This window comes from Syngnathus scovelli, chromosome 4, assembly GCF_024217435.2.
Source record: "Syngnathus scovelli strain Florida chromosome 4, RoL_Ssco_1.2, whole genome shotgun sequence".
In the NCBI taxonomy this organism is placed as follows: Eukaryota; Metazoa; Chordata; class Actinopteri; order Syngnathiformes; family Syngnathidae; genus Syngnathus; species Syngnathus scovelli.
Genome location: NC_090850.1, coordinates 13,002,585 through 13,013,506, shown reverse-complemented (window position 1 = coordinate 13,013,506; position 10,922 = coordinate 13,002,585). Strand labels below are relative to the sequence as shown.

At 38.7% G+C, this 10,922-nt stretch overlaps 1 long non-coding RNA gene across 1 annotated transcript; it reads right to left on the bottom strand.

The window, feature by feature from the left end:
• Window positions 1-1,646: 1,646 nt before the first annotated feature.
• LOC125967110 (uncharacterized) lies at window positions 1,647-10,340 on the bottom strand. The gene is made up of 2 exons (XR_007480664.1): window positions 10,217-10,340; window positions 1,647-2,082 (listed from the first exon to the last, which is right to left on the bottom strand). It is a non-coding gene; the product is annotated as an uncharacterized lncRNA (long non-coding RNA).
• Between the last annotated feature and the right edge of the window lie 582 nt (window positions 10,341-10,922).

Here is a 10,922-nt window from a genome sequence, read left to right as displayed (position 1 = left end):
CGGCTGAAAGGCTACAATTACTATACTATACGTATGAAAAAGGATGGCTATTTCTCCATGCACTGCCATAGTCATAAGAAACTTCTTCTTTTTGACATGACTGTCTATTGGTGCTAAGACAAAATTGAGTTCATAAAAAGTTCACGGGTGGGAAGGTCATCATACACATTAAATGACATTCTGTATGACACCGGGTAACACGTTTACTACAAATAGATATTAAAAGTATCTCAGTCACTCGCATCCTACTGACCCCAGAAGAGTCACTAAACTTACCAGCGGACACTTTCCAAAGTCGAGCACACCATACTTTATGTAGTTTTCGAATGATCAAATGCATCGAATGAAGTGGGGGCTTACCAGTCTGTTTTCTAACAGCATAATATCCACTGATTACAATTAATAATACGTTTTTTCGAAAATCTCAGCTTTTTTGGCAGGTGAATAGGGATCCATTCATCCCTAACCCTCACACCTAGGGACAATTTGGAGTGCTCAATCGGCCTACCAAACATGTTTTTGGGATGTGGGAGGAAACCGGGGTACCCGGAGAAAACCCACGTAGGCACGGGGAGAACATGCAAACTTCACACAGGGAGGGCCGGAATTGAACCAGCAACCTCTGAACTGTGAGGTGGACGTGCTAACCAGTGCATTTGTAAAGAATATTCCAATGGCAGCAGATGGAAATTGCAGATAATTTGGATGCAATCACTTTTTATTCATTTTTTAAATCACTTAGTATTGACATAGTTGAAAATCATATGAATGCGGTTATTAATTTGCTCCAAAGTGAATCAGAGGCATCATTTATGGGCCCTTTTCATTACAGAAATCAAATGTGTTACAAAAACACTGACAAAATATAAAAGCATAAAAGAAAAAAATGACTTTTTATTCAAGGTAATACAGTAATCCCTCGCTACATTGTGGTTCATTTATCGCGGCTTCAGTATATCATGGATTCTTTCCCCCCCCATAATAATAAAAAATTCTAAATACAAATTCTAAATTGAGGAATTATGGTACGAAAGTTGCCCGCACGCCAGCAGACGGCAGGGAGTGCCCACACAATTGCAGTACGTACACTTGTACCTTCTTATAAAAAAAGTTGTGGAGTTCTAAAAACATATTTACAGTATTGTACCTTGTTATAAAAAATGTTATAATAATAAAAGAGTTCTAAAAACATGTTTACAGTATGTACACTTGTACCTTGTTATAAAAAAAGTTATATATAATAATAAGAGTTCTAAAAACATATTTATAGTATGTATACTTTTGCTACATCTACTATTCTGCCCCCGCTTGTGTGTGTGGCTGGCGACTACAAGCTTGACAGATAGATAACAGGCTCCCCAGGAAAACCAGCATGACGCCAAAATCCTCTTCAAAAACTTTACTTAAGTCACACTGTAAAACTGCAAGCAGACATACAAAATGTATCTCAGCAACATTCCCGAGTGCATTTGCCCGACACGACAGACGAAACGTATATAAATTAATCAATTAGTTTACGATTAGCTTCAAATAAATTCAAACTTAAAGACTGTATTGTAAGTTATCAACCATGTACAACAAGCTTTCAGGAGCAATGTTAATTCACACACTGAGGTTGATGACAGACACAAAGGAATAATACTTGCTTTCATTCAAAAGTTAGTTTTAATCAGAGCTCAGGGGATGATGAAAAAGATGGTGGCATTATGCTCAGGATCAATTCAATGTCTGAGTTTTAGGCTTGATTTTCACAGAATGTTTGCTAAATTGAAAAGCAGATGGTAATGTTTTTTACCACTTGACACATGGAATAGAAACGTGTACCTCAAGAGACAAAACCAACACATCGTGATTAAAATTAGTGTTTCATAAGCAGGCAATATCATTTGGAATAGTTCAAATGTAAGAAAAAATTAAAAAAGCTCTAATTTTGGTCATTTGTTCAAGTGTTTGCTCAAAAGTGAGACACTTCCAAGGCCGGGCCGAGAGAAGACGTTGCTCCATTCTGTGTTTCCGTCGGGAAAATCTTCCTACTTCATCACAGGAAGTTGGACTTCATTCCAACGTGATGATGGATGTGACCTGAGGACAACAGCGGCGGCATTTGCATGTGATTAGCGAGGCTGTGATTGAGGAGATGCACAAGTGGCGTGCTGTGGCGTGCTGCTGCCGTGTCATGAGCTTGTCATCCGGTGCACACGTGTGTATGTGCGTGCGTGCGGGTGTGGTTGAGTGTAAAACATGCTCATTGGCTGCAGGTGTGAAAGTAGCCCAGGCTGTGAACTCCGCACACTTCCTCTCTACCTCATTTATTTCTATTTTTCTCTGATTTGGTTTTACACTGCCACTCGCTGCTAATTTGCATACGCCCCTGACACCCTCGTGCCAGTCGCTCGCAACCTCTTCAACACGCGCTCAATCTCCTCACAACATTGTCAACATCGAAAGTATCTTTGAAAAGTAAAGTCTTTGTAGTTCATGGTGCTACCTCGATTTACAAATTGCATTTTTCTGGTTAAAATCACGATAATAGAAGCAAATAATTGCTTTTCTATTAATTTCAATAAGGAAATCTAGTTTGACACATGGGTATAATGAGTGTGATCACAGAATGATTTCAGAATGTAAGTCAAGGCATACATGGGATAAAACAAATGAGAGGCATTATGATCACTAAATAGACGTCATGGCCGAGGGGACAGACTGCTTTTATTCTTGTTATCTGTTATTCGGTTTGTTTTATGACGCAAGCGAGGGGGTTATAGGCCGTCTGCAACATATGTTTATGCTAACAGCAAATGTGTTTACGGCAGGGATTTCAAGCATGGCTACAGAAAGGAACTGATAATCAAATCTTTAATCCAATTAATTTATCCAAGCGGCAGAATGAGCCGAATGCATCAAGCTGCTCTGCTCATAGAGCTGTGCAGTGATGGAACGTAAATCAAGACACTAACATTAAGACACAACATAATAATGACACCAGGCATGGTATAATTCTCTATGCATCATTATTCCATAAGCCTTCCTTAAATTGCTTTTGGATAGAGAGTAAACTCAAGCGCAGTCAAGCTCTTTTCTTTTTTCACGAAATAGCATATATATATTTTAAAAAAAACGACTATATAGTATATAAAATTTGAGGTCCAACGGTTACTCGCTTAATCATTTAGGTCAGTGGTCCCCAACCCCCGGGCCGTGGACCGGTCCGTGGATCATTTGGTACTGGGCTGCACAAGAAAGAATAAATAACTTGCATTATTTTACACCTCGGTGATGTGTACATAACGTTACTCATGTTATGTTGTTGGCACGATGTTATGAGGATGCTGCAAGTAAAGTTGCGTAGAATACGCAGTTGATTCACGTTTATTATATTATACCAGTGGTTCTTAACCTGGGTTCGATCGAGCCCTAGGGGTTTGGTGAGTCGGTCTCAGGGGTTCGACAGAGCCTCCACTGAGGAGGTCCGAACAAACCTGATTTATTGTGTAAATTCTGATTTACCAGTATGTAATTTGTTGTGAGTTCATGCATTGTGTTGGTTTTGTTCTTTGAACAAGGTGATGTTCATGCATGGCTCATTTTGTGCACCAGTAAAAAACATCTACCGTAATTTACGGTGTATAAGCCGCACCGGTGTATAAGCCGCACCAGCTAAAATTCGGGGATATTTTAGTTTTTTTCTTACATAAGCCGCACCGGACTATAAGCCGCACGTGCACACGAGTTTTTTTTTTTACAAAGAAAGACAGTACACAGAAAGCCTTTTTGAAGTTTGAATAACATGCTTTAACATGTCTTTCTAAACATTGCCTGTGACCCAGCAGTAGTACCGCAGCAACACGGAAGTGTGCACGTGAGTTATTAACAAAGAAATACTGGACACAGAAAGCTTTTTTAAAGTTTTAATAACGTACCTTAACATTTCTTTCCAAACACTGCCTGTGACGCGGCAGTAATACCGCAGCAACACGGAAGTAACACAGCACTAATAGGGTTTGATTAAATAAAACATACCGGTAAAAGTCACTGAGACGCGGCGGTAACACAGCAGCAACACGGTGGCACAGCACTAACAGGGCTGGTTAAAGTAAAAGTAAAAAAAAGAGCTTCATCGTCTTCATCTTCCTCCTGTGCACTGAAACCGTCGAAGTCTTCCTCCTCAATTTCCGATTGGAATAGCGTTAGATATCCTTTACCACACACTTTCTCAGTATCTCTTTCGTCGTCGTTTTATCCATTTCTTCTAGCATTTTCCATGATGAGGGTCTGTTCATGCTAATCTTATTCATGCACGAAGCGCTAAATTACATTAAACTAGCGAGCGACACGTATATCTCCAGAGTAGACGGGACCACAAAATAAAGAAAAGGGTGCCGCAACACAATGTCATCAACATCGACTGCCTTTATCTTAAAAGCGGCATCATATGCATTTCTTTTGTCCCCCATAATGACGGTTTGTGTATAAGCTTCCTTTCAGTAATGTCCGTCTTGATCGCGTTCTGCGTGATGCGCGAAATGTTGTAAACACAAACTAGCACGTCTTCTTCGGTGCATTATCTCTTCTTCGCCTGTCTCGCTCATGCTTCCTGCTAGAGCGCCCCCTGGAGGCCGGAGGCCGTAAAAATCCATAAATACGCCGCGCCGCCATTTAAGCCTCAGGGTTCAAAGTAACCTTCTGAATAAAATGCATTAAAAGTTCACATTCATTACAACTAGTTTTTGGTGAGCAAAATGTCAGAAGAATTGAATTTAAATGCTGATTGATTGGGTTTTAATACAATGCAGATGGTCCAAACAGCGCCACTGCTTTGTGTAATCTCTGAGCGATATGGCAGAGTAAGAGAAAGGGTTTAGAGCACAGGTGTCAAACTCAAGGCCCGGGGCCAGATACGGCCCGCCACATCATTCTATGTGGCCCACGAAGACAAATTGTGCATCAAATTCGTGTGTCATTACTAGAATTGCAAATTGTCTTCACTTTTAATATCTTTTTTTAAAAATATTTGACCGGTTTTTACTCGTCTGATTTGAAAACGAGTTATTTGTCAGTTTGTTTTGTAGCTTTTACTGTATATACGTAATAGTGTTAAGAGTAAAAGTGATCAAGTCATCACAAAAATCACGAAAAAAATCTTATATAAGCCGCACCTGACTATAAGCTGCAGGGTTCAACATTTTGGAAAAAAGTCACGGCTTATACACCGGAAATTACGGTATGTCTAGAATTAAAAAAAAAAAATCACTAACAAGGGGTTCGGTGAATGCGCATATGAAACTGGTGGGGTTCGGTACCTCCAACAAGGTTAAGAACCACTGTATTATACTGTGGTGTTTGCATACAGAATTTCCCTATGGAACGGGTGTGTTGGGATGGTGGTGTCTGTGGAAAGCACTTCTGTTGTTCTTCTGCTATATGATATAACATAATAATCAACATAATAAGTGAGAGGTCAATCCTACTACACTATGTGAGATCAACATAATAATCGCGAGATTAACCCTACTAGGTTATGTGAGAGCCCCTTGTCCGACTCCCAAAGGGTCACGGTTAAACGCGTTTGCCTGGTCTTGGCAGAGTAGATGTAGATTGGTTGAGAGAACGCCTGTGCACCCTCCAGGACCGTATGAGGACAAAAACTGCTTCTCCTTAGTCTGAGTAACTCCAAGTAAAATAACACAATCGTTTGCAAATCAAGGACCAAGCTAATTGTGTATTTTTTGCATGTGACCCCCATCCAACTCGTACAATCGTGCTTTGATTTTCTAAAGACAAGGTGTCAAATATGTACTACATTTGGCCAGTGGAGAAGCAGGACCAGGTGGTCAGTCATTGTCTCCTTCTCAAAGCCCTTGATGAGCATTGAGAGACATCAGAGGGGTGATAGAGCATTGTTCTAATTACAGCGTGTCACAGACAAGAGTGAATTTGCATTTGAAACAAGTGCTTGCTCTGATTGAGGAAGCATTGTTGTATATTTCATGACACGAAGCAATAGCAGGCAGCAAATGGCGGCCAAACAAGCATGACAGACCTTAGGAGACGCACCCCACTCAGTATCTAGTCGCTCTCAAATATTTTCAAGATATTCTTTGATATATGTTTGTTTGTTTTCATTTCTTTTACACTTATGCATACTTCATGGATGTTTCCTCCAAGCAACCATTAATTTAATATTGCAGCCTTCTCCAATGTCTTTTTTTTAATCCCCCACTCCCAGTTGAAGCAGAAATGAGAGAGGGTCTGAGGAGAAGGGGAGAGGAAGAAGAAGTCGGGGGGAAAAAAAGAAAGAAAAGCTGCTAGAATCAAATACAATTTAACGCTTTTTAACTGCTGTTGCACTATTTTCTAAGAGGGGATATGAAGCGGGGCTGGGCTGCTTCCGCAATATCTTACAGCCTACTCAGTGTCTTTATCTACAATTCCACTTATTTACAGATCACTGAAGGAACATCTGCTCCAACACTTGCCCCAAATCTAAGAAGTGATGTTTTGCAATATAGCATTTAATTTTTAATGTCCAAATTCAGTTCTCCTTCAAAACAGAAGAACTTTCACAGATCAGCTCCTTTTGATGACATCTAATAGCCTGGAAATATCGTGGAATTCGAGGGATAAACAAAACTGTGGCAAACAAACCACCACAGTAATGGTAAACACTGCAAGTTGACAATAACATGGCAACTTATGAGTTGGAGGCTATTTAACTTTCTCAGCTGTAAACAAGTCTGTATACAAATCCTCAAGCAAGCTATTAGGTCTTTACTTTGTCAGCATGCATATTGTCACTGTTGGGCTGAAATCCTGTATGTTCAAATTTGGTCACTTTCATTTTTCTCACAAATTAATATTATATGTTTTCCAATAGTTTTATGACTTAGTCATCATTTTAAAGTAAAATTAACTTAAAAGCAAGGAATGGCATGTTCACTAGCTCTGGCTTTTCCGCCTTTGACCACAACTTGCTAACTGAATTAGTCAAAGAGAAAATAGACGTCGCTCAATTAAAGCTTGCTTGAAAAACTTAAAAACAAAAGATGCAGCTGAACCGTCAGTGGCACAGCTGCATTTCTGTCACTGCCATATTCGACAGTCGGTCCAGTCTTCCTGTTTGGCTCACAAACTGTTTTCTTGAAAAACAAAAAAAGTCCTTTTCGTCATAAAATTAAAGAGGAGTGAGCCTGTCAACCAATTTTATTTGAGGAACTTCTGAAAGTTAAACGTTCCCAATTGCTGGTTTAAAATTAAATATTGATCCCAATGAATAACAGTTTAAAGTGGTTCTGGTGTAACAAAATTAAATTTAAATTGGTTTCAGAGTAAAAATTTAACTGAGGTTTAAAGAGAGGTATAAATAAAATCTTGCTTAATTTTAAACTATATGTTTAAAGTCTGGCACAGCTAGATTTAAACTTAAACCGGCATCAAATCTAATTATAAAGTTACGTTTCACTTACAGGTAAAAGTTTGTCAGTTATTCAATAATTGCGTAACCTCTAGTTCTTACATGCTCATATTGTGCATCAGAGATACATTAGCAACTGTATTGTAGGATGGGGAGGAATATTTTGAAAAATAGCCGGCCTCGTCTGCATTTGTTTTCTTCTGCACTAACGGCACAAACATCTGCATTTCTCTCACGTCTGTGTTGTGGACTGTCCATAAATTACATATTACTGGGTAACATATGTGATTGTTGCAATAGCTAGAAATAAACCCTTGTTTACGAAACATCATCATATGTGATTGTTGCAATAACTAGAAATAGACCCTTGTATACAAAACATCATAATTGCTTATAGCTCTCAGTATTAAGGAGAAACCAGTTAAATAAAATTGACAGAAATATTCAAGCAAAAATCTATGAAAACACCCTATATAGCCTGGACATAATTTGAAGTCCTTCACATTTTACCAAAGAGTATTTTTGTACAAGGTAGATGACGAATGAATTAAAATAAAATCCAAACAAGAGCTGTTGATCAGAAACATGGTCATAAACAATGTTAATGCCAGATTATCTGCTTTTAAGAGAAGACACAATTAATTGTCTCCGCTTGTCGCTCATTGTCACTGGTCCAAGTTGTGACACACCTGCATGTGTACCGCAATTCAAGTTGGCTTGATGCCATCTCTCTCTGCTTCAGCTTCCGCCAAATACTGCAGATATTTGATTTACAATACACTATAATAGGCCATCAGCTTAATTATTGCAGTGCATTCATCATGCTCAGCCTTTCTCTGCATAGTTTCAGGAGCCACAAAGAATGGCGCGTAATACCAACATTTGCATTTGGCTCCAAAACAATGTCGATTTTCTGTTGCTTGCAAAGAGCAGACCTACTTAACCCTCCCACTTATTTTCAGTGAAAATTTGCCATATAGAGAGACCATATAAAATTTTCAATTACATAGTTTTAGCCCTCCCACGTGCTCCAGACACAGTTTACCTGATGAAAGCACACTTTTTTTTAAATTCCCGAGCACATCTTCTCATGTTCTTGCTGTCAGGAAATGGGAGACAGTCATACAAGTTGGAAAAAATGAAACATTTACAGTCCCCAAATCAGAACAAAGCACGCTTTCTTCAAGTTGCAGTTACCTGAAACTGACCTCAAAGAAAAGAGCCTGGCTGCTTAAATAATATCAATCATTCAGTAACTAGTACACTTTTATGCAAGAATACTTACCTCACAGTAACTCTCTTTGTGTGTAAATGGTGAATCATTTTACTTTATTTGTGTCTCCTATAGTTTTATTATACAGTGATGAACACTCTATACTTGTATTACAGTTAAGAATGTTAAAATTTTTCTTGCAACATATGCCTGTACAGTTCATAAAGGTTTTTACGATGGCGACAGTTTGAGCCTGGAACAAATAAATTCACTTTACATAATTTCCTTTGGGATTTATTATTTTTTTTTCATCCGAACAACCTGGAAGTCAGCCAGCATCACGGAAAGAATTGTGTAGGACTTCAAAATGCTGTATATTTACGTTTTCATTTAGGATATTATGACAAATTGAAACCTTTCTGACTAATTTTATTGTATGATGTGAGTTAGGAGTCATGCCCCGACTGAAGTGCAATGTAAATAACATTCATACATTAACTGTTTATATTGGATCCAGGGCATGGTACAAATTTATTGCAACATTAGCTATATGCTCTCTGCATAGTGTACTGTTTCTTCTACGGCTACCACAATATAAAAGGTTTGCTCGTTAGGCACATTTTATTCGTCATTGAGAATATTTTCAGAGAATGTTTGGTCTCCAGAACGGCAGTTTCTGCTTGCATGAAAAAAAAAAAAAGTAAGACCAAAGCTTGTGGTAAGAAGAGAAAAATAACATTTGCCGTGATTGCATAAATGTAATAATCCTTTTCTTTTTCTCCAACAAAAAGCCAGACAGGAAAATATAATGTCAAGGCCATAAAATATCCAGTCATCCATTACTAATATAAATGAAAAGTAAAGAAAGATTTCATTGTTAGTTTTTTGGGGAGTGCATTTACCATATATTGTAGAAAATTTATTCAGAGGCGCTTGCTGACAATCGTGACAAGAAAGCCAGTTGTCCATTGTTAGAATTTGAAATATACAGGGGCACTCAGTCAACATTAGAGTTCGGTTACTTTGTCAGGGACGCAAATTTGTACGCTAGCCTGAATGCGGTGTACTTAATCATATTTCCATGCAAAATACACAAAATATAAAAACAAGAGGAATTATTTGAGACTGAGTCTCAACAACACAAAGCTGAATGTGTGCCTTTTGGGGGGTATGGCCTAGTGGCTGACTTTATGTGAGTTCCTGGATGTTAGTTTTGGCCCACTTGCGAGTGTTTTCATTTTGTATTTCTTGTTTGACTGCCTTGCCGTGTTTACGCAGAACGCCAAAGGGCACGCACTTGTATTGCTTTGCCTCTTGGTTTCAGTTTTTCTGAGCGAATAGTGTCACAGGTTGGGCGGCTGTCTTGCTGAGAATGTTGTCATTGTCGGTGGCCCGGTGTCGTCTTGACAGCTCGTAATCACAACTCTGGTCGCCATTCAATATCCCAACAACACTCCTTCTTTTGACTGTCAGTCACTGTCACTAGGTGATATTTTCTGCGGGCTATGGATGACCATCTGGACACCGGGGTCACCGTGTTCACATATGGCATATCATTCTTTTTTAGATGATAATATTTAAATGTGACTTACCTATTTCCTCATGTCAGTTCAGCCCGAAAAAGGCAGCCAAGACTGACAATTCCAAAACATGATTCACAATGAAACCACAAGACTTTCTCCCTCTGCTTTTACTTGCTCCCACAAAAGCAAGAATATAAAAACTTTTGTCTTACACCTACTGTCTTTTGAAAAAAAAAAAAAAAACTTCAAATAGAAGACACATCAAACAGTGAACCACGACGCTTTGATCCGACTTTGAATGCAATGAAGTTATGTAGCATTAAAATTTAAGAACTGGACTTGGAAATAGAACACTGAGAAAAAAACTGTATTGGAATCATACCTTTACACTCAAGGTAATATTGTACTGTATTACAGATGCTGCAATAAAACACATGTATCTTTGGAAGGTGAGATGAAGATCTAACCAACTCAAAACCTTAGGGAGTCTGGTTCAAAATTCTTCAAATCAGAACTTGAGAGAGGACGACTTTTGAATTAGTTATTGGGCACTCAGAGGAAAAGAGTTTCAAAAGGTAAAGAAAAATATACGCAAACATCCACAGAGGCTTTCAAAGCATCAATGCTGTCCGCCGTTGTCAGCGGGTCTCACTAAACGCTGACAAATGACCACGGCAGGCTGGACAGTATAATTTAGCACTGATTAAACAGCAGGCCTCTTAAACAGAGAGCCAAGGTTCATACGATTAACACAACTCATTTTTATGCAAGCATA